This window comes from Eschrichtius robustus, chromosome 17 (assembly GCF_028021215.1).
Source record: "Eschrichtius robustus isolate mEscRob2 chromosome 17, mEscRob2.pri, whole genome shotgun sequence".
NCBI lineage: Eukaryota > Metazoa > Chordata > Mammalia > Artiodactyla > Eschrichtiidae > Eschrichtius > Eschrichtius robustus.
Window position 1 is genome coordinate 66,164,330 of NC_090840.1, and position 25,081 is coordinate 66,189,410.

The 25,081-nt window shown below is 41.9% G+C and overlaps 1 protein-coding gene and 2 pseudogenes across 1 annotated transcript in view; 1 reads left to right on the forward strand and 2 right to left on the reverse strand.

Moving 5' to 3' along the window:
- The window catches only part of LOC137751621 (tumor suppressor candidate 2 pseudogene), a 46,465-nt pseudogene extending 28,187 nt beyond the window's left edge, over positions 1-18,278 (forward strand).
- The window catches only part of SAMD12 (sterile alpha motif domain containing 12), a 411,525-nt gene that overhangs the window by 83,133 nt on the left and 303,311 nt on the right, over positions 1-25,081 (reverse strand). The gene's annotated exons all lie outside the window — the stretch shown is intronic.
- LOC137751622 (zinc finger C2HC domain-containing protein 1A-like) lies at positions 19,409-24,426 on the reverse strand (annotated as a pseudogene).

The window sequence follows — 25,081 nt, forward strand, 5'->3', positions numbered from 1 at the left end:
ATCTTCTATCCACCAAGCTTATTAAATGAAGCCTTTCCAAATATACTCCTTTAGATTCATTATGGGCAACCCTGATGATCACTTTTTGCCCCCCTTTATGATAAAATGAAGAAAGCTCCAGGTTTCTTGCCCTTCTTAAGGACAGATGAAACAATAAGCCAATCTCTCTGTGTTTTACAGTTGCGGTGTGTACCTGGTTTGAGGCAGAACTGCCTAGGATGATCGCATAACTTCCCTTCAAGCGATATGATTCCATAAAATTTCACACTGAATTGGACAAGAAGCAGCATATCCTGTTTTGAACATCTGCACAATTAGATTGACAAGTGAGTGATTCTGATTGCCTGATGTATCCCTGTTTCCTCCAATCTTCATCCGTAAGGAATCCGAGATAGTCCCTCTTACTCTATCTAGACAAAAATGGAGGGGACTTCCCTGGTGGCATAGTGATTAAGAATCCGCCTGCCAATGCAGGGGACATAGGTTCGAGCCCTGGTCGCCAAGATCCCACATGCCACAGAGCAACTAAGCCCGTGTGCCACAACTACTGAAGCCCACGCGCCTAGAGCCCGTGCTCCACAACAAGAGAAGCCACCGCAATGAGAAGCCTGCATACCGCAACGAAGAGTAGCCCCCTCTCTCCTCAACTAGAGAAAGCCCGCGCGCAGCAATGAAGACCCAACGCAGCCAAAAATAAATAAATAAATAAAGTATATAAAAACAATGGAACATCAAGGCTGACTGGAAATGATGGTATAAAATTCATTAAATTCTCTTACATTGCCAGAGGTGACATATGGATACTCACATCATTGTTTTCTAGAAAACAGGCCATAGGAGAATCTTGGAGAAGCAGTGGATAAAAATTCATCTGTTGTTGGGAACTACATGATCCCAGGCAGAGATAAATGATCTGGCCCAAGTTCCCTCTAACTGCCATCTGGGTGCAGAGTCTGTGTTATGTAGTACCACATCCTGTTATATTCAGGCAGGCTCCTCCTGATTTCCTATTCAGTTTCTCTGCTCTTAGCCATGTTTGTTCAGGAATGGTCAGAAGAAAGAGGCTGGAATATTGGTTGCATGGGTGGACTTCTGGACTAGATCTCCCAACTCGGAGTGGTTTGTAAATCCACTTTGTCCAAATTGTGCTGTGGGCACTCATGAGTCTTGAATCAACCTTCCTTGAGAAATCTCCTAGTCCCCATGTTACAGTGATCATACTAACTTTGGGGAGGACACAGATTTTTAAAAAAAGCAGTAGGTAAGCAGAAAAAGCCATAGAGCAGCTTGAAGGTTTGTTGTATTTAATGACCTCTGAATGTTGCCACTAAAAAAAAAAGAAACCAATGCTATTTTCTCAGGTTACTGCGGCATCAACAGATTTTCCTAAAACCCTTTTCCCTATTCTATGGCCATCCTTCCAAAAAAGACCCACTAATTTGGAATGGCATGCTTGAAAAGCTGTCCTGTCACTGACGATGTGGCATAGTGGAAATGGCCAGTCTTGGGAGACAACAGAGCTTAGTTTCGATACCAGATCTGCCCGTTTCTAACTACATGTCAGTAAACAATCTGCTTAAACTTGTTCAGCCTTGGCTTTCGTGTAAGCTGGTAATAAAAATTTGCCAATGTCACAGAGTTACTGCAGAGACTGAATGGGACCTAGTCCCATATGTGGCACAGAGTGGGTGTACAAATTGATAGCTATGATGATTAGAAAAATCTGATCCTGTGACAACCCTTGTCTGATACTTGGAGAAGGACACACCATGGCTGGTTGTATAAATGTAGTGCCCGAGTTCAGTGGGTGGGGGGGAAGCGTATGTTAGAAAGCTGTGTTGGACTCTTCTGAGTGAGATGCAGTTAAGGGAGGGCAATTTTCTTGTCTTTTTTGGGGCCTTTTCGTCTCTGAATGTGGTTTCCTGTTTCTCATCAATCCCTCCGCTGAAAACCATCCAACCTTTTTTTTTCTTTCCAGTATCTTTAAGAAAAATAATAAAGGCTTACACTACCACGCCCTTCTTCCACTGAGATGAGAGCATGTTCTCCCATTACCCCTGAGGGGATGTGTCATAAGCTGGCAGGGTTCTCCTGCTCCTTTTAACTGGGAAGCCAGAGTGGTGGGACCAGGAAGCTGTGAGTAAGAAGAGGATGGATCCAAGGAGGAAGGAAGAAAGCATGAGAGTCAGTTGGATTTGTGACTCTTGGTCAACATCTATGCACCGAAAGAACTGGATAGATTCCGTTGAACTTTGGAGAAGTCAGACCAAGGATCCACAGTCTAAGTGCCCTTCATACCATCTACACTTAGAATCAAAATTTGCTTTTTCTGGTGGATATTCCATCAGGATATTCCAATCTGTACCCACCATGTTGAATATAGCTAGGAAGATAGACTTGTCTCATGTACTTGAAAGAGCTCACTCAAGCCCTTACTTACTTAACTGGTACTTACTATCTCTATGACCCGACATTTTGGCTTTTTCCTCAGCTGTAATACTGAGTTGTTCTGAGGATTAATTAGGATAATACATGTGAAGCATTTCAGTGCCTAGAATATAAGGAACGATCAGCAGACTTAGTACCTGGAAACCAAGAAACTAGGAAGAATGTTGTCTGAACCAACAATAAAATGAAAAATGAGAAGTCAGAGCAAAGAGCTAAGGTCAGTAAAAGGAAAGAGTTTACCGATGAAGACAGTTGGGGTAGTGCTGGGAGTTAGAGGGAAACCCCGAAGGTGACATTCATCACCTCTCCCTCCTGACCAAACACCTGGCACCCCAGTTTTATTAACCTGTTTTACTCATGATAGTAATTTGCAATGAAGAGTACAGGAAGAGAGAACTAGGGGAAAAGAGACACTTATGAGGCACATCTGTAGCGGTTTTCCTTGTTTGATGATTTGGTTTTCTGTTATTGTTGTTTACTTCTTTTACTGTTCGCTTTCCTGGTTGTCCGAGAGAGATATTCAGAAAGTGTAGGCCTGTGTGAAATGATGACTGGGTGGGCTTTCAAGAACTTTCTTGTTCATGGGAAAGCCCCTCATAAATCATACGGCCTGTACAGTCACATTCTCTCCAACATTCACCTGGCTTTGGCCCATAAGGGTAGAAAAATAACATGGAAAACTGTCACTTTTCCAGATTAACTTAAATGCTGTGTTCTTGGTAGAAACAAGTTTGCCATTAAAAACAACATTGTCACAAGAAGCCAAGGACTGACTGTCCTGAAGAGCAAGCTTGGGCCTCTGAGCAGTAGTACATTTTCTTATTGTGAAAAAAATGGAAATGATGATAGGTGATGCTAATAATTATAGCTACTAAAATGATGTCAGCTCCTGTGCGAAAAATTTTATAGATGTTATCTTTAATCCTCGAAACAATGCTGCAAGGTAGATATTATTATCTCCCTTTAAAAAATGCAAAAATTGAGGCTTAGAGACATTAATTAACATGCAAAGGTCACAGTTAGCTTCTAGTTGTGCTGGTCCACAGGACAGTTTTTTCTATGCCATCTGTCTGTGATGACCTTCAGAAAGTCAGGTATTTTCAAAGTCATGAAAATTCAGATTTTCATTGCTTTGGACCCTCTTCCCCATCAATTTTTTTTTTTTTTTTCCTTCTGGAATTGACACTTGCAACCACTGGGGACTAGAGCTACAAGGCAGTGATTTCAGATTTCTTGAAGACCATCAGAAACTAAAATTAGCTCATAACAATTAGCAAGAAACAAATGCTTCTTGAAAAAGCATCCAGTCACTTAAAATGATTTTTCATTTTATAATGACTAGTATATAATCATAGCAGAACAGAGCTATTTAGTTAGAAAAAATAACTTCAAAGATGAGAGCCCATTTAGTGTTTATTTGCTCTAGGGTTCTAATTACTTTGAAAACTACCCAAACTTTGTATATGATCACCAATAGCATTCAATAGCAGCTTTGAGGGAAACAGAACCAATCTTTTTTTTTTTTTTCAAGCTCCATTAACATGGAGGAAATAAGTAATAAATGATAAATACCAGAGGCACGTATTCACCATGTCATTATTATTTTCCTGCTCTGTTGCTGGTTCAGGTCTCTTATGCCAGGAAAATGAAAAGTAACACCAAACTTGTCTTCCTGGTCATTTTCCAAATGAGGCCAACAAAATGGGACTTGAGGAACACTAAACGTGGTATTGTTTTTGTGTACTCTTATCAGCAAATCCTGGTAGCTTCAATTTGGTTTCATTACATTTCCAATCTATGCGTGTGTCAATTCATCTTCTTTTTTGCCATAGTTAAGACTTATGCACTTTATTAATCACCTCGCGACAGTCATATCAGCAGTTTCATTTAGCAGAGTAAACCAGTCAAACCCCGGCAGACTTCTGCGGGTATCACATGGCAAAGTCTGGATTCCTGGCAACTTGAATTACTCTTGCCAATATGAGATTTTTTCAGAGCCAACCATCTTAAGGCCATTTACTATATCACATCTGCCTCTGCTCTTTTCCTAATTGATATGTTGAAAGAGAGACACCCGCTAGATCTTGCAAACGTCTCCCCGAAGCAGCCTTGGGACAGAGGTTCCTCGGCAGCAGCACCTTAAAATGGTAGTTTGTTAAAGTTCTGTTTTCCAAATGTAATTTAAATGATATGAGGGGGACTTCCCTGGTGGCACAGTGGTTAATAGTCTGCCTGCCAATGCAGGGGACACGGGTTCGAGCCCTGGTCTGGGAATATCCCGCATCCCGCAGAGCAACTAAGCCTGTGCGCCACAACTACTGAGCCTGTGCTCCAGAGCCTGCGAGCCACAACTACTGAAGCCCATGCGCCACAACTACTGAAGCCTGTGCGCCACAACTACTGAAGCCCACGCGCCTAGAGCCCGTGCTCCGCAACAAGAGAAGCCACCGCAATGAGAAGCCTGAGCACAGCAATGAAGAGTAGCCCCCGCTCGCCGCAACTAGAGAAAGCCCACGCACAGCAATGAAGACCCAATGCAGCCAAAAATAAATAAAAAGTTAAATGATATGAGGGGCCTAGGTGGCATCCAGGGAGCCCACATTTTTCAAAGAGCTTCCATAAGCAACGGCGACCTTTCATGCATTCACTGCATGCTCAGGTGGTCTAAAAAGATGATATTGCCAGGTGTGATGGTCCAGTCATTCACTATGGCTTCCTAGCTTACAGTACAGCTAACCAGATTCAGGGGTTCCTAAGTGGCTGTCACTGATTGTAATTCTTAGCCACGCTGTATTTTTAAGGTTATCACTTTTCTAATGCCAACTCCACTCTCCCTAAAGTTCTGAAAGGACACAGTTCTCAACGCATTTAGTATGGACTCAAATCATATTCACACACTCTTGATTAAGTCCCAACAGCACATCTGAGTTGCTTACCAGCTTGCTTGGAGATACAGAGTATAGAGCTGGATTCCAAATGTAGCTCTCAGCAGAAAGAAGCAATCTTAACATAATGAGTCATTGAAGAGAGGTGTCTTCTGAGTTTTTCTAGGTCTTACTGTTAATTTGATCACACAGAAGGGTTTGTGGGGGGCATGTCTCAAACTAAGTGACTCAAATAAGGAAGATTCAATGACTTGAAAGGTCTTACAGTGGTTCAGCTAAGTAGAAACTGTGGCCCTTATATTACAGCATGGCACATGGGACCAAAAGTAAAAAACGACCAATTTGATATTAAGAAAATTTAATGAGAAGGCCAGAGAAGAAAATGGGTTACTACAGTGCAATTTCTACAGACTTTCCAATGCGGTTGTGCTTCCAAAATCTTGGAATTAATAGCACTCAAAATTCCTCAGCCTCACAAGTTTATAAAGTGGCAGGGTGTTTAGCAAAGAGAGGGCTAGACTGAAAATCAAGAGACCTGTATTTTAGCTTTGACCTTGTACTAGACTGTACAGCTTAGGCTGAGCCATTAAACCTGCCATACAACAAAGGCGCTGGAACAGATAGTGGGTGCCTACCAGTCCCCTCCAAAAGTGGCAGTGGGCCTCCTTGCCCTATTTTTGCTTTTCAGAAAAAGCCTAACAGAAATCATACATTTATCCATGATAAGGTAACACAGGAAAATTTAAATGTTCCATTTATCTGATTTTTTCTATTATATTGGGTTGGCCAAACGTCTTACTGAAAAACACGAACGAACTTTTTGGCCAATCCAATAGCAACTGAAAGAGGGAACACTAGTTATTCCATGCTAATGCAACACTCTAATTGGAGGATCAGGTTTTTACTTAGTGGGAAATCAAGTTAGTTGCTACTTATTAATAAGTGCAAATTGCAAAGGGAATCTTTCAAAAAGTAAAGCTCACAGGGAAAAATAAGTTTTAATAGAAACTTGATGGTGGCCAGTTTAGAAATGGTTTCACAAAAATCCCTTCCAGCTCAGGATTTCTATTACTACAAATCTGTAGAGATTAAAAAAAAAATTTTTTTTTTTTAGTTCTTTCCATGTCTTTCGACTTTCAGCACAGAACGGTTTTTATTTACTAAATCTGTGGCTTTATAACTCCTTTCCCGTTCAGTTCTATACATACCTGCAGTGACAGCATTTTAACCAAACCTCACAATTTCCTTGGCTTACACACTCCTTGCTTCACTGGCCTAATTATTTTAATAAGCAGCTTAAACTGAAATGCTGGCTTACATTTATATTTCAATTTAATTGTGTACAGTTCCTAGTACAATGAAAACCTTGAAAGTCTTTCCTATTTGTGACAGTGTTTTACTGTGTCTAGCTGTTAGGGACACTGACAAAAAGTAACTTCATTTTATTTCTGTGCATACATCTTTTCTTTCCTTTTTTCTTGCTTTTTATTTTTTATTTTTCTGATTAACAATGGAAAGATCCCAAAGTTCTATCATTTTGGCTGTCTAGATGAAAAGAGAATCTCCATCCATGCTTGCAGGAAAGCCTAGATCTGGCTGGCGAGAATAAAAAAACTAGCAGCATTCCTTGGGTCAGCCATATAGCTCGGGGTGCTTGGGTATTCCCATTCTTTTTGTTCCCGCCATTTAGCAGTTTTCTCAAACAGGAACAAAACAGGAAGTGGAAAAAAGAATGACATGGCAAGTCACTTACTAATCCTATTCCCTGGGGAATGGAAAACAGAATTCCCCTCATGGTCTAATTATTCTTTGGTATCTTTAATGAAACCAAATCATGAGAGTTTCCAGCGTCTGGCTGATGTTTCAGAGGCCTGATTTCCACGTGTCCTTGGCTCTGAAAGGAAATATCTGCTAACTTCCTGAAGTCTCCTTATTATCATCTATTTCCATTTAGTTCCCAGAAAAACCTTTGTCATTTTTCTAACATGGAAGGAAAAATCTAGAGGAACAGAAATGATCTCTGTAAACTGTCATGTGTTTTTGCTTGCTTGAAACCGAAATAGCGTGACTTCAGAATTTGGTTTCAGAGCCACTGGCTCTTTGGTGACAACTTGGTAGGCACATAGCAATCTTAAGCATGACCCTGCTTTACCAGGCAAAAGTGAACATACGTGTCTCTTTTCATCCATGCTCCTGCATGTGGGTCTATAAAAGAAGAAAAATGCTATAGAGAGATGCTTTAGAAACTGAATTCTATTGCCTACTATAAACTGCGGCATACCAGAATCAGGGGATTTTGGTAAATCTATTAAAACACATTCTGGAATCCTTGGCTCGAAAGCCATATTTACAGAGTCACAGAAAAAACAGCAAGAATATCATAAAAGCTACTTCTATTCTGTACTACTAGTAGGCCAGGCTAGACTTCAATCTTCATTCCATTGAAAAAACACAAAAACCCAAACCCTTGCAAATTGGGCATTATTTCATTTTACTTATGCAGGGTTTGAAACTCAGAAACATTAAGCACCGTCCCCAAGACCACACAGGTGCCAATGGCAGAGCCCAGCTGAACGTTTTCCAGGTACCTTAAGGATTTTGCAGACCAATTCCCCTCATTTTACACACGAGATGCTGAAATTTAGCCATAAGGTATTTAGACACGGTAAAATAGTCTGAAATGTTAAGGATTTGTATACATCCAACTCTGATGATTCATGATAACTGAAGAGAATGTTACTTTGATGGTTAGCTTCTTGTGGGCCAGAAAAAAAGTCTGTTTTGCTCACCTTAGTGGTGGCACAGACTAGGCATTTAATCAATATTTGTGAATGAAAAGACAACGTATACAACTGAAAACAGAAAACATAGAAGTCAATTTATATTTGGTTTGGAAATACATGTTCTCCTCAGCAGATTTATCCTCTTAGGAAATTATAACTTCTTCAGGCTTACCACAGCCAGTTTGCTCTTTTTCCCTTCCTTTTTTTTTTTTTTAACACTTTAGTGAAAATTAGAGCCAGATGTGTGCTGCTAGAAGCCAGACGAAGATGTGAAATGCAAAACACCCCCATGCGCAGTCAGATTATAGGTCCCAACTGTGATATTTTCTGGGGCCCTGGGGCTCCAAGCCCTCTCCTCCAAGCAGTCCCGACTCCCTTCATAACCACTGTATCGGCCCACTCGAGTCTCCATGCTGGATGGGATGTGGCAGGGAGAAGGGAAGGGGTGTCGGGTGCCAGTGGGAGAAATGATGTGTCCCTCGCTTCGTCTTCAGACACAAGCCAGCTCTGTCAGACTGTTCTCCCGCTCGATTTCCTTGGCACTGAAGGCACATCTCAAATCTGATCGTAAACTCCCACTAGAGAAAGCTGCAGCGCAACCTACTCAGTTGAACAGAACTGGCCCCCAATTTGGGGGCATCCTGCCTGCTCAATCTGAGGGCAGCCTGCTTTCACGTCAGACACATCTGCCTGCCAGGTTAGGTGGGGAAGATGCTTGCTCAGCAGTGAGGCATGAGCTGACATTCAGGGACTTGAGCAGAACCTGCTGTGCAGCGTTGGAGAGAAAAGCTCTTCCTTCCAGACTGACAGCCAGCAATGCCATTTTCTTGTTCGAGGAATGCAAATCTTTTCATTTCTACCCCAAAGCGCGGGAGCCTGGCTATACATTTTGACTCTCCCCTGAGCTGAGCAGGCTGAAAAGACTGACATGGGTTTAACAGACATGATCAACTTAGGTGGGCACCGTAGCTGGCAAATGGAACATAAAATTAATTGTTTCACTAGCGCAAGAAGAGATTCAGAGGCTTTCTTTGCTGGTAGAGCTGGGTGTGCTTCAGGCACCCTGATGCTTGGCTGAAATTACCAGTAGTTACGTGTCAGGAGGGCCTGTTTCTGAAAGGTTTTTTCCAATGTGACATTAATAATTTATGAATAGGCCAGTACACAAAACTGTATCTGTAAGAAGAACTGAGGGGTAAGATAAACAGGAACTTAACTTCTTAATAAAAAGTGAAGGATGAAAAAGACCAAAAAAAACACTTGTGGGTAATATGTGGAGTATAAATATTATCTTGTATCTACCATCAATAATCAGAAAAAAAAGGAAAGAATCATGTAGGATCATGCCATAAAAGGTGACGCTTCGTGTGTTCTTTCTCCTCTGATCTGCTGTGAGCATCTGGTTGGATCTGAGTACATTAAATCTGATTAAAGTTTGTTTTTTACAATTGTTTAGACTCATCTAGTTAAGGAAGGCTGGGATGCATTCTACTCTATCTTGTGTATTATCAACAGAATTGTCAGCGAAGTTTGGAATGTGGGAACTTTATTATGTAGTTATGTGAGAGAGAAAGAGGGAGAACCCAGTTTTAGTTTGCAGTTCTGGCAGTTGGAAAAAAATAAAACAGACCTTTTTTTTTACTTGAAAATTGGGCAAACTGGGCATACACGTCATCTAGACACAAAAGAAATGGAGTTTGTCTAGGCCAGTTTTTGGCATATTGATTCACTTAGACTTCTCCATCAATTAGATACAACATAACGTGAAATAAAGAGAGAATTGGATTCCTCTAATCAGCCGAATTACAAGGTTAGAGTTCTAAATTATTGCTTTGTTGTTGGAGCAGCAAATTATTGGTGAAAGGATATTTTTACTTCTATGCATTCATTTAATCTCTGTATTTATATGCTTTTCTGATAGCTATCAGAAAAATGCTGTGATGCAAATATATGTTGCAATTCAATATATATAGATTACATTTTTTCATCATTCTAAATCTTAGAGATGCTTTGAAGCTCTGAAATAACCAACACTCCACTTGCTGGAAAATAAAACCATGTCCAAACCACACAATCGAATCCCAAATACCAAAATCCCAAATCCCAAATGGATAACAAAGATGCATAATTCCGCATATGAAAGTATCAGATGTTAGAAACTCAATTTAGTATTATAAATCCACATCAATTTTTATTAAATAAAAACCTAAGTAAGAAAATAAATACAAAATCCTAGCATACAACGGACTACTTACTAATGGTAACCCCAGCTGTCATTTATTGAACATTTACCAAGCAGTTCACACCAGGATAGGCACTAAGGGGGACCCACTGAAATAGAAGACCAAGTTCTGGCTCTTAATGAACTCAAGATATAGGTAACAAAAGGAAAGAAAGAGGGAAAAAATGACCATAACTGGGAATTTCTATGGGCCAGACATTAAGCAGTTACACATATACGTTTTATCCTCACAATAAACCTACCAGGTAGGTGTCACCAAGCCCTTATTGCTGGTAAGGGTCAGTGTGTCTCTCCCTCATCACAGAGCAAAGAGCTACTAAGACCTTATCTCCAGCTTCATCTCTCAACACTCTCTACCCCTCTCTGAGCTTCCTGGCACTTGTTTTTTCTCTGTTTCTCCAATGCATTTTCGTCTTTGAATTTGTGTTCAGAATGCTTCCTTTGCCATGTGAGGTTGAAATACCCCTTCCTCAGAGAAGGAAGCCATCCTTGAACACCCAGGCCAGGTAAGCCTGTTATATGCCTGGCACTTAAAATCTGTTAATTCCCTATTTATTTGTAGGAACGTTTGATTAACGTCTCTCTCTCTCACTAGACTGTAAATTCCCTGAGGGCACAGAGCCAAAGTTAGAAGTGAAGCTTGCCCTTTTTCTAATGCCATTCAGCCTCTATCATGTATTTGTCTCCTGTATTATTCAAAAGCATTTGCCATCTTGTGTTGTATTACAAAAGAAGGTAAACAAAGCTTGCGTCTTGACGCCCAATTGTGAAGTGTTGGTTTGTTCATTCATTCATTTATATTTTCATTATGTATTCATTTAGTCAATAAATATTTGTTGACCACCTAGTCTGTGCTAGGAACTCTTCTAGCTGCCTGGAATACAACGATGAATAAAACAGACAAAAACCCTTAGGATGAATGACATTTAGTCAAAAATATGCTTGGTCTACAATCTTGATCCAGTTTCTAAGTGTCTGCTACGTATAAGACTATGTGTATAACGTTGCATGACAGATTGACGTGCAGACTAATGGACAACTTTTAATTAATATAAATATATTAAATATGAAGTCTATAAAATGATGAGGTGGATGTAGTGAGAGGCCTTCCATAATAGATACAGTCAAACGACTGTGGTGACTTTCAAGAGCCACGTATTTATTCTGTTCATGTTCTCGTGGCTCCACAGGTAACTGGAATGCCCATTTGACAGTTCCTGTCATGGATGGTTTAAAACCACAAAAGAAAACTGAGGTTATCACCATGCAGTTGCTCTGCAATTTGTCCATAACTTGATGATATAACTAACTGGTCCTAAGAACATCCAAGAAAAAGTAACTCGGACTCTGATGGTCATTCCAAAAGAAGAATTAACCCAAATGTTTAAGCCATGGCCATGTCACTGGTATAAGGAAACCACCTTCTAAAGGGACAGATGTCACAGGGGCAGCCAAAAGAAGAAATATAAATGGACCGTAAATCAGATAGGAAAGCAATTCAACCTTATCAGTAAGATAAATGCAAATAAAAGTTGCTTGTCATTTTAAAGCTAATTAGAAAATATTTAAAAGGAAAAAAGAAATACCTAGTTTGTAGAGGCTTTTTCAGGAAGGTAAATGTTTTACATTCTTGATGGGAGGGTAAATTTTTATAAATTTTCAGAAGGGCAATTTGTTCATATGTGTATGTAATATGAATTCTTTAAAGTATTCATACACCTTTTTGAGAGCATAACTTCACTTGGGAAAAAATAAAATAATTTTTATAATATGTTTATTTTTAATTGTAATAATACACAAACAGAAAAAGTCAAATGCAGTGCTTATAACTGAAAAAAGCATTCTGCCCATTGCTGCCCATCCTAGTGAACTTCCCGTCAGACCCACCACTTTTAATATTTTAGCTCTTTCTTGTAGTATTTACATCAACTGTTCATATACTTATACCAAGGGATTCCCTTGCAAAGAATCTAGAAATAGATTTTTGGTAGATCTAGAAATATTACCAGGTATGTGCAGCCTGTCATTATTTATAATAATAAGAAAATCAGAAGCAACATTTGCTTGGATTGTTTGAATAAATGATGGCCTAAATGTGCAACAGAATATTAAGTAGCTGGGTATATTTAAATGACATGGCAATAAGATAAACATAAAAGAAATTATCTTTAGATAGAGGCTGGTACTCTTCTGAATTTCCAAATTCTCTTCAATAAGTGTATGATTACTTATCAACAGAACAATGAACACCATTTTAAAAGGTGAATCTTTTATATTCTGTAATCTTGAGGCTTTGATTTCACGTAAGGTAGTGTGGGGTAGTATGCCAGGAAAGGGTTGAGGGAAGTGCAGTTTTCATAAGGTACAACTGGGAAAAATCTTTGCTTTTGGTTCACTTCTGTGTGAAGGAGACATTAATAGGGGCAATGATATAACATTTGCATGAAAAAGGAAGAGAGTTTGACTAGAGTCTACTTTAGTCATGGAGTGCACTATGTGTGGAGGTCTGGACAGGAGAACTGACAAATAAATGGGGTACCAGAGCCTGGCAGATACCCAAGTAGGCAAGTGGTCAAATTCTTCAAGGTTGGTGGGACAGGAAGGGGTCATGCACATCCAGGCAGAGTCCACAGAAAGGGGTGGGTCAGATTCAGCAAAGTATCACCAGCAATGGGGTAAAGGAACAGGGATCACCTGGGAGGGTCTAGAGGCTTATAACCACGATGAAAGATGTGGGTCACTCAGAGCCCATCAACCTTAACTGTGAAGGTGCCTAAGGGGAAATTATGCCCCAGTCAAGTCAGTAAGCCAGAGAGAAAAAGACAAATATCATATGATATTGCTTATATGTGGAACCTAATTTTAAAAAATGACACAAATGAATTTATACAGAAAACAGAAATAGACCCAGAGACATAGAAAACAAACTTATGGTTACCAAAGGGGAAAGCGGGGGAGAGAAAAATTAGAAGTTTGGGATTAACGTATACACACTACTATATATAAAATAACCAACAAGGACCTACTGCATAGCACAGGGAACTATACTCAATATTTTGTAATAACCTATAAGGGAAAAGAATCTCAAAAAGAATAGACGTGTATATGTGTGTGTGTTTCTATATACCTATATCTATACAACTGAATCACTTTGCTGTACACCTGAAACTAACACAACATTGTAAACGAACTATTCTTTAATTAAAAGAAAGTTTTCATGAAAAAAAAAAAAAGAAATTATGGGATGACTTCACTGGTAGAACAAGGTAGAGGAGGAACAGAGGCAGACAAGGAAGAGCTGTCCAGTAATGTGCTTTGAATGAGAGGAAAAGGGCCGTGGTCTCTTTCAACATGAAGTAAAGGCTGTGTGCGTAGAACACATTTTGAGAGTGTAAGAATATTGAGTCCAAGGAGCCAGCAGTTGGAAAAGTTCAGATGAAAGATCATCACCCCGAAATGTACCAAAGTGGCTATAGGAGATGTTCTGAAAGATTAGCAACAATCTCTTTGTAGCCTACAGACATGTGGCTCTAAGCTAAGTACATATAAGTCAATTTAAATAGTTTTTTTTTTTTTTTTTTTGGATGGGGAAGCATAGATGGTAGATTGATTCAATCTCTCAAATTTGCATAGTAGAAGTTGCCTCAGAGCTGGGCAACTGGTTCATCTCATGACCACGTGAAAGTCATGTGTATTAGGGTGAGTTAGGCAACGCTGCCCTGAAACTCAATGACTTGATATAAATAACAAAGGATTATTCTTCTTTCATATGACAGCTTTACGTGAGTAAGGCAGCTTTCCTCCATCACAAACTCACAGATCTAGGGACCCTCCATCTCGGCAGGCCACCATCTTGAATACATAGTCTCCACTGTTGCCCAGGGAAGGGGCGAGAGAGAGCGGAGAACGACGCAGGGAGCTGTGTGGCCCAATGTGGAGGTGACATACACATGCCACTGGGCCGGACCTAGTCATTTGGGCCTAACATAAGTATGAGCACAGCTGGGAAATGCAGTGTTTCTGTGTGCTCAGGAGGAGGACTGGGATAGCGATGGTTCTCAACATCTGGTCCCAGATCAACAGAATCAGAATCAACTGGGATTTTGTTAGAAAGGAAAATTCACAGGCTCCACTGAAGACCGACTGAATCAGTAGTTCAGCAATCAGTGTTTCAACCAGCTCTTCAGGTGATTCCCATGCACACTGAAGTTGGAGAATCACTGGGGGAGGGGATCATGTAGCCAGTCTCTTTCACGCCTTTTTTTTGACTACCTACTATGCATTTATGTTTTTTTAATTGGGGTATAGTTGCTCTACAATGCTGTGTTACTTTCTGCTGTATAACAAAGTGAATCAGCTATAATGTATACATATATCCCCTCCCTCTTGGACCTCCCACACCCCCCATCCCACCCATCTAGGTCACCAAAGAGCACTGAGCTGAGCTCCCTGTACTACACAGCAGGTTCCCACTAGCTATCTGTTTTACACATGGTTGTGTATATATGTCAATCTCAATCTCCCAATTCATCCCACCTCCCCCGCCACCCCGTCTCCACACGTCCATTCTCTACGTCTGCGTCTCTATTCCTGCCCTGCATATAGGCTCACCTGTACCATTTTTCTAGATTCCACATACACGCGTTAGGAAAACTGGGCAGCTACATGTAAAAGAATGAAATTAGAACACTCCCTAACACCATACACAAAAATAAACTCAAAATGGATTAAAGACCTAAATGTAAGACGGGACACTATAAAACTCTTAGAGGAAAACATAGCAAGAACCCTCTTTCAGCCTTTTTGGCTAATTTTTAAATGTTACAGATTACAGATAAACAGTGCATCTTCATAGAATCGTATATGACTCTGAGCATTTATACACTTACTCTGCTGGGAATTAAACTTACAGTTTCTACAATGTGCAAATTTAAACATATCTTACCAATTATCAACTTAATACAGTAACATAGAATGTTTATGAAGAACAGCGTGTGTTTGCGAGCATTCTTTTATGGAGTCAAATAACTTTATGCACTTCTAGGCAGACATTTATTGACTTGAAGGTTAAAACATGCCTGACAATGGTTGAACCATTTGCAGAAACTCAAAACAAACAAGCCAGAGTAGAAATGCTAATGACAAATTAGAGGCAGGATCAGATAGACTGACTTGGGAATGAAACCCTGGGACCAAAATGACATGAAAACCTTGAAGAGAAAGAGAAAGTTTGGAAATGCAAAGAGAGAAATGGGATGTGAAGAATTAGCAAAGAGCTGTAATCAAGGTGGAGGACCCTTAGCACGTGAAACGGGTTCCAAGTGTGAACACTGCCACGAGTGAAGAAAATGAATAAAAATACGCAAAGCTGTGATGGAAGTGGTTCTCTTGACCCACTGACGGAAACACTTCCTGTGTTATTAAAATGCTTACTGGGGGTGTGTCATTCAAAGCGGAAAGCTACAGATACAAAAGCAGCTCAGTCATCTTCCACCCATAAACGTACCCCAGTATGAATCACTGACCAGTATTTAATCTCAGATACCTATAAGATGCTTCAAAAGGTGGAATACTGGGTTCATTAAGTGTGGTATCTTAGAACAATGCGATTGTTCATTTGTTTAGAATAAACATATGCATAAACTAACTGCATTCATATTTCATTAAAACTTTTAAGACCTGCTAGAATTGCCATGATGAGTATAGATATTTTATCTTTTAACCAGTTTATAAATTATAAAAGCAATGCACGCTCATGGACAAAAATGATTCAAACAGATGGTTACTGAATTAAAAGGAAACACTCTGCTCCACGTTTCTACACTGCCTAGACATAGCCATTGCCACTAGTTCCTTATGTTATCCTTGGAGAATTTTTCTACAGGTAGGGAGTCCTTGACCTGTATTTTAGGAGCATCTCATTTAAAATAGGTACCTTAGGGACTTCCCTGGTGGCGCAGTGGTTAAGAATCTGCCTGCCAATGCAGGGGACATGGGTTCGATCCCTGGTCCGGGAAGATCCCACATGCCGTGAAGCAACTAAGCCCGTGCGCCACAACTACTGAGCCTGCACTCTAGAGCCCGTGAGCCAAAACTACTGAGCCGTCGTGCCACAACTACTGAAGCCTGCATGCCTAGAGCCCTGCTCTGCAACAAGAGAAGCCACCGCAATAAGAAGCACACGCACCACAACAAAGAGTAGCCCCCGCTCACCGCAACTAGAGAAAGCCCGCGGGCAGCAACGAAGACGTAACACAGCCAAAAGTAAATAAATAAAATTTATGAATAAAGAAAATAGGTACCTTTGCTGTCAAAAAGAAGGCAAAGACAACACATGTAGAAAATGACAGTGGAAACTGAGAAAACTTTTAAAAGCTCAAACGAAGGCCAAGAATAAAATAAGTATATAAATACACAAATGTTGGAAGATGGTAAAGCTCTTCACAACATTTTCTAGTGCCATAGAGTTGAGCGTTTTTGCTGGGGTGGATTCAAAGGGCAAAGGACCAAAGGGGGAAAAAATTAAACATCTGTATTATTGATGGGAGCCAGAGGAGGGGAAAATGAATGACCTCCAAGGAAGAACTGGGACCATCCTCAGTTGTTAAATTTCTCAGGTCACATCTTGTAATGTAAATGGCGGCATCTTGAATCTGTAGCCAGGTTCATCTAGCCCTTTGCTCCTTTATTTATTTATTTTTAATGTTTATTTATTTTTTTGAGACAAACATTATTTATTAAAGAATCTAGCTGAAAAGACAGCAATTCACGAGTTCCTCTATGATCCTCATGTTATGTGTAGACATCACTCTTAAAACTCTCCAAATGGCAGATGCCCAGATCCCACTCTCCAAACTAAAGAAATCAAAATCTCAGGGAGGGACCCTGATGTGTTCATTTTTAGAAAGCTCCACAGATGCTTCTTTCTAATGGGCAACCAGGATGGAGAGCTAGCATCTTAGATACTTGAAAATCTATCCCTGGATTAAATCTGAATAATGAATATGTACATGTTACATACTTACAACAAAAGCAGACAATATATATAGCTACACAAAACACACCCACATCACAACTGGTTTTGGTGGATCACAGGATGTCATGTTATAGGCCTGCATTGAGGGCATCTTAAAAAAAAAAACACCCTATGAAATCCATTGCCATATTTAGTATGGATTCAGTAGGGATGTTAATTAAGAAGCTAACAGTTAAGTTATCCGGTGTCTCCTTATGAGAAATCAAAGGAGAACTTTTGAGGCCTCAGAACTAGTTGCACTTTCACAGAGAAAGTGATTTATTTTTCTGTTTTAGACATCATGAATCACGTAACTACTCCTATCCTCTCTTGTACTTTGGCTCCTGCAACAAAGTTCAAACTCCACTTTGTGGCCCTGGGCTAGTCCATCTACAGGGTCTCATGCCACGCATTTTGTGGAGTAACCCCATTCCTTTTCCACTGTATCTTTTAATTCTCATCCTTCTTTTTCCCTATTCTTCTTTCATTAAAAAAAAAAAACGTTGTGGGAGACAGCGTAGCCCGCGGAAGGCGGCGCCGACCGCCCTTTGAGAGCGAAGCGGACGCGGGGCCGCCATGCGGCGGCGGCCCAGACGTGGGCGCCGGCGGCCCCAAAGCTCGCGGCCTGCGGCCCTTCGCCTTGGCGGTGGGGGGCGGTGGCCCGGAGGCGGCTGTCGCTGAGCAAGCTTTGGTCGCGCCCCCCCTTCGGAGTCACGCGCCGCCGCAGCTCCATGTTCTATGCCGAGGATGGCGATCTGGCTCACGAGTTCTATGAGGAGACAGTCGTCACCAAGAACGGGCAGAAGCGGGCCAAGCGGAGGTGGGCGCATGAGAACCTGATTCCTCAGGGCATCGGAAGCTGGATCCCCCCTCGCATCCACGTGGATTTCCTCTATGAGGTGTGAGCCTGGGGGGGTGGCAGGTATAAACACCCCCTGGCCCCAGCAAGAACCCCCCAGGCTCCAGGTGTGGCTTCCATCGAGGAACCTAGGCTGGGCCCACAACCCTGAATAAAGTCCCCTGGCCCGGAACCTTCAACAGTGAGCAGGGCCGCCCTACAGAGCTGGTTGGGTGTCGGTTTGTACGTGGACAGGAGTTGGCCGGTGGCCGGCAAGGGCTGACGGCGGAGTTCCCAGTCCCCCTTTCCCAGTAATCCCTTCGAGGAGCATGGCAGGGCATGTGCTGGTCGGGAATGCCTGGCTCCTGTGCCCTTGCCTGGCCTGCATTCCTGCAAGCTTGCCCAGGGCCCAGCGCTGCTGGAGGCTACAGCACTTTACAAGCAAGGTCTGCCTTCTTCCAGACCCAGGGTGTGGGAGCTGTACACAGGGGGAACTTCCTTTCCCTCTCATTGGAGCATTTCAGCCGTTTGCTACCTCAATTCCTCCTGTGTTGGACCGAAGCTGGGGGCAGAACAAGCCTGATTCTTCCTGCCTACCTGCCCGTCTGTCCACACCCACCCCCCCCACCAGATGGATGGACAGTTTGCTGGCTGTTAATAGGTGTGGGAGGCTTCTCCCTCTACCCCGGGCTGGGCTCATCCCCCCACCAACTGCAACTAGCTGTTGACTCCACCCCAAGTTGAGAGGGCACAGGATGGGGATCAGGAAGGGCTCTGGATGCCTGTGCCTACGGGGCGTTGCCGCATCCCACCTACCGTGTCCAATCCCCCTTGCCCTTACGCATCTGCCACCCTGTGGTAAGGGACAGCACCCTAGGGATGCTGCCAGTAGCTCTGAGGAGCCCACCACCCCTTGCCCTACAGCATACCCATCCCTTCAGGATCCGTAAGAGAAAAGGACTGGAGCCCCTGGGTAGGGACAGAAAGGAGAGAACAATCATAAAGGAATACTTAAAATGTGAACGCTTGTCAACAGTCTAGTCCATGATGTTGGGGCAGAGCGTGATTTCTGCATAGAAATGACTTTCAAAAAGAATTCCTTACTGTGCAAACTCTGTGCTTTAAGCGTGTGAGAAATGGCTTGGGGAAGGGTAGCCCTCAATCGAGGAAGGCTGTTGTGTTATTTGTTCAATAAAATTATCTGTAGACTCTGGCCATGTAGCTCTCAGTATACGTTTTTCTTTTGCTTGCGAGCACACTTGAGGCCGGATTTCTAAATGGGTAATAACTCATGCCTTTTGATGGCACTGTCTGATTTTGCATCACTGCCATGCGACCTCTGCACATGTCTTCCAGTTCGGAGTGGAGGGCCTAACTTGTCCATCTTACCTACGTGAGGGGCTGCTATCCCTTTATGGGAGGAAGACAAGGTCTGAAGTTTGTATCCCAAAGAGCTGCGAACTGAAGACACTTTACCCGAAGGAACACCTACAACAGTTTTGCTAGCGCCACTTGGCTGTGGTAATCGTGAAGATCCTGATGAGGTGGTTCCAGGAGAACTGGACTTTCTAAGTGCAGGTGGCTTATACTGTGTCCGAGAAGTCGATTTTCCTTTGGTATCAGTAGGAAATTTGCCTTTATTACTAATATGCGCTGCCTGTTCTTTACAGAAATTTATATGTCTATCGGCTGCATTTTCATTAACTCTCCTGAATATACTCAGGATCATAAGAAGGTGGGGGAGGGGGAGGAAGTGTGCCACCCTCTTTAAGGGCCTGACCGAGGCCTTTAGCTGCTCTTACGGTGGCAATGAACTCTTCATGCTTCCTTCTCCAATTAGATGGCTCCTTTGATGGGTCAGGCCTAGGTTTAAGAGGCTTTACTGTTGGAATATCCGTTCCTTCAGCTCTTTGTCTGCTTGAATCAAAAGTCTTCCGTTTTTTAGTGGCAGTTTTCTGGCAAATAGGTCCATGTTTTTTTGATGCCACTGGAAAGAATGTTCTTCCACAAATCTTGCAAGGTAACAGTTCTCCAACTTGGACACTTCCATTCCAGGGGCTCCATAGCGCCAGCGCCTCGGGCTCCGCCAGACTCCTCCGGCAGCTCCCACCGCCACCGCCCAGCTCCGGCCGCAGCCTCCTTTATTTATTTATAATGTATTTATTGAGTCTCTACTGTGTAACATTAGCTCTGATCTCAAAGAGCTTATGAGAGAGCTGGAGAAAACACAACGAGCATAGATGAAACATTTGGAGAGTAAGTGGTGGTATATAAAAAGAGGTAAATTGAACATAATCAAGTGACAGCCTGCAGAGTGCCCTGAGCAACACAATTAAATTCAAGCCATAATCCACGTTCTGATTTTAAAAGTTTCCTACAATTTCTCACTTTCCACTGTAACTAACACCTGCAGTTCAGTAATGTAATTTATCAATGACTATATTTCCATTCTCAAAGAGAACTCTGTTGTTCTTGAAATGCGTATATGTGTATATGGCTGCATACTTAAAAATACCTGTTTGGGGCTTCCCTGGTGGCACAGTGGTTGAGAATCCGCCTGCCAATGCAGGGGACACGGGCTCGAGCCCTGGTCTGGGACGATCCCACATGCTGCGGAGCAACTAGGCCCGTGAGCCACAACTACTGAGCCTGCGTGTCTGGAGCCTGTGCTCTGCAACAAGAGAGGCCGCGACAGTGAGAGGCCCGCGCGCCGCAATGAAGAGTGGCCCTCGCTTGCCGCAACTAGAGAAAGCCCTCGCACAGAAACGAAGACCCAACACAGCCAAAAATCAATCAATCAATCAATAAATTTAAAGTCCAAATTAAAAAAAAAAATACCTGTTTGGTTTTGGGGGAGGGAGGGTGGATTTGATTGCATCTAGTGATTGATTCTTCAAATTTAATACCTCCGGGAAAATATGCCACAGGATCATAACATCTAGAGAAAGAAGCCTGAGAAGTCAACTAGGTCAATCCCTTGCCACCAGGTAGGATGGAACTTCTGACCGATTACCTAGCCAAAAAGTTATGGTATACATAACCATACATCTTTTACATCTTTTCTTCCTGCATATATTGAATCAAAGAACCACCAGGCATCTGGTATTGGAGCATTATAAAGCCATATGTGATGCTCGCTAATACAAAATGCCTGGAAGGAAACTAAGTTAATACATATGGCATTAAATTTACAAATGAAGGCTCATCCATCATCAAAGACCCAGAATGCGCACTGCCATGACATAAAAAAGAACTTATGAGAAATATCTGTTTTCATTTGTGTATCATCCCCCTCAACACAAGCAACTAAGAGAAAGACATGTGTGCATTTCCTGGACTTGATCTGGGGCATGCAACACATTTTACGAAGGGATTAAAGGGCCCGAGGTCTTTTACACAAGGCTATTATGCCAATTCCATGTCAGAGACAACTTATATTGTGGAGTCTTCAAAAGAAAACTACGTATGCATTATGCCAAAGCCATAAATATTATTGGAGGTTCTTAAAAAACAAAAATTTCATGTAAGGGACAAAATAGAAGACAGCTCTGGAATGGAATCTCGTGGCTCTACTCCAAACACTGTACGGTTTCCTTTTCCAGGAGAAGGAACATGCAGCTCATCCTTCATCACCCCACATATCTGATTCCAGGAGATATTGACAACAGAGTTTTTACAAGAATTCTATGATTCACAAAGTCAACGAGGAAACAGAATCCTCTCATGTCTTTGACGTCGGCAGTACCTTCTTAGGATCTGAAAAAGAAAGTTTCCTTCCCTTCCAATTTTGACCTCTTCTATTTGGCAGATGTTAATTCTTTTTTTTTTTTTTTCTGCCTGTGTTTCTAATGGAGCTTGAAATTAACATGGCTTTTTGTTTACCTCCTAATTTGTGTGCCGCCATCATCAATGTTGTCAGCATAGTTCTGGGAATAGGGTTTATTTACTGCTTCTGTTGAGCCAGCAAATGGAGAAATGCAGAGAGGACTGTTCTGCTCATCCCATTTCAGTGTAGAGTCTCCTTCCATTCACAGCAACAGCCTTTACTGAGCAGCCAATAACCTTTCTGGGTGCCAAAGTCAACAACCATCTTCCATGCTTGATCTTGAGGACATTTCTGAGCTGTTTTAGACATAGTCGAGTATATCCTGACCCCTTGACCCCGCTCCTTGTTAACAGGTAACCCAGAAACTGAACTTGTCCCACATTCATTTCCCCTTCTTCAAAGAATCCCTTGTAGGCTTTCTGGGTTCTCACTTCTTTTCCTGCTCCTTTGTGAGATTACCTATTTCCAAGTCTTCAGGTGATCCATATATATATATATATATATATATATATACACACACACACACACACAGACAGACAGACAGAGAGAGAGAGAGAGAGAGAGGGAGAGAGACAGGGAGAGAGACAGGGAGAGAGAGAGGGAGAGAGAAAGGGAGGTGACATCCAATTCTGTAAACCTCTGATTTTGCCTTGGCCTTTTCATTGGGTTATGCTTACTCTTCATGACCATATCAATTTCAGGTTAGGAAAAGGGGGAAATAACATTTCTCTCCCCAAGAAAGTATTATTGAAACTTCACAACACATCTTGGAAACAGAGTTTTGATTTTGGTTTTGAAGTCTTCCTGGTCTTTGGACCCCCCTGTTTTGTCCATTAGTTGGCTTCTATTGCTTGATTACCAACATTCATACCTTCCACATAAAGGGTTCTGCGATCAGGAAATACATTTGGGAAGCAGAGGGATCCTCATTATTTTTATGCTTTACCTTAAATTTTTAATTTACTATTTTAACTATTTTTCAATGTAAAATTCAGGGCATTAAATACATTTACAGTGTTGTGGAACCACGAGCACTATGCATTTCCAGAACTTTTTCATCATCCCAAATAGAAGCTTTGTACCCATTAAACAATAACTCTCCAATGTCCTCCAACTCCCAGCTCCAGGCAACATCTACTCTTTGTCACCATGAATTTGCCTATTCTAGGTACCTCATATAAGTGGAATAATACAGTATTTGTTCGTTTGTGTCTGGCTTATTTCACTTGGTATAATGTTTTCAAGGTTCATCCAGGTTGTAGCGTGTATCAGAAATTCATCCCTTTTTATGACTAAATAATATTCAGTTTTATGTATATACCACATTCTGTTTATCCATTCACCTGTTGATGCATATTTAGGTTGTTTCCACTTTTTGGCAATTGTGAACAACGCTGTTGTGAACACTGATGTACTAAGATCTGTTTAAGTCCCTGCTTTGAACAGAAGGACACTTTTGTTTTGCAAAATTTTCATCCAGAAGAAATGTCTAGCCAGGTATCAATTATTAGTAATTTATTCTGGTCCACAACTTGGATTTGGTGCTGCTCTAGTCACCTGTTTGCTTTCAGATCCATACTTTCCTCTTCTTTGCCTACTCTGTTTGCATGAAACTACATTTCCCAGACGTCCCTGCCCTCTGGCTTCCAGGCAGTTCTAGCCAAAGTAAGGCACTAGAAGGAGACTGAGGGGCAGAAGAAGGGAAAGGCCAGCATATTTCTTCCTGGATCACTTTGCTACTGGTGGCATCTAGGCCAGGGACTGCATCTCATGGCTCTAGCTCCCACTGGAATGGCCGACTGGGGTTCCAAGTTCTGCCAACCAACCCTGACTTCTAAACTCTGTCTCCTCGTTTATCCCTCCAGCCCCAGGGAAGGTAGAAGCTTCCCACTGTTGTTAACCTCTGGGTTGTCTCATTTTTGCACTTGTGCTGCAAATTGTCTTAAGTTTTCTCTTCTAAATATACCTGGAGTGGTTTCTGGGTTCCTGTATGGAACTTGAATGATAACCATTCCATTGGGAAAAGAAGGTCCATAGTTTCTCAGGATGCAGAACCGATGGCAGTGACTCTTAGCTGTCCTCAATGTATCACCCATTTAGTAGTATATCATTTCCAAGCTAGACCTGTAGTTTGGTGCGGCCATGTGAATGAGTTCTGGCCAAACTGATGTAATCAGATGTGTTGTGTGGCAGATTCTAAACCTTCTTTAGAAGTCAGCTGCTCCACACTCTTTGTACCTTCTTCCCCCTTTCCTGTGGTTTGGAACACGGATGTGACAACTGGCATTCCATCCTGGAACATGAGGACGTGGGCCACATTTGGGGGAGAGCAGGACCAAAAGCCATAGAAGCCTGAGTCCTCGAGAACTTTGTGGAGAAAAACCGCCATCCCAGGCCTGCTCCGCCTGCCTCTAGTTTTACATGAGAAGCAAATAACATTCCCTCTTGTCTAAGCTCCTACTCTTTCCAATCTCTCTATCGCAGCCCATCTGAGATCTAACCAATTCAAGACCCAAGCCATGAGCTCAGTGTCTGTCCCGGACTGCTGATTAATTTCCTTATACTTTTCCTTAACAAACTAAAGCAAGGTCCTAGATCCTCTGGTCTTATTCTAAGTTTTGGCCTCTTCCTGTTTATACTCAGAATTGACCTATTCTCAACCACAAAGCTTTTTATTCCCTTTTAACAGCTTCTGCTTTGCTTATTAAATTTTCTCTGAAAGGTAGGGGTCAGAGCCAGCTACTTACCAAGCCCATATCCAACCTAGAAAATGATTAGAGTATGGATGTTAGAGAATTTTTAATTAAAAACCTGGGAACATTGTTCCTTGGGTATTAATAAAGCCAGCAAAATGGAGAATCAGCATGGCCTAACACTGCAAGACAGACCATTAGTGTCCTGGTCTCACAGCCCTCTTCCCGGAGCTGATGGGCTGGAGCTATATCTAATGGCTGCCAAGTACAGATAAATCTCACCTCTACTTCACCCAAGTGGGCGTCAATTAGAAATATGGACTTCCAGGATGGTGGTTCCCAAACCTTATT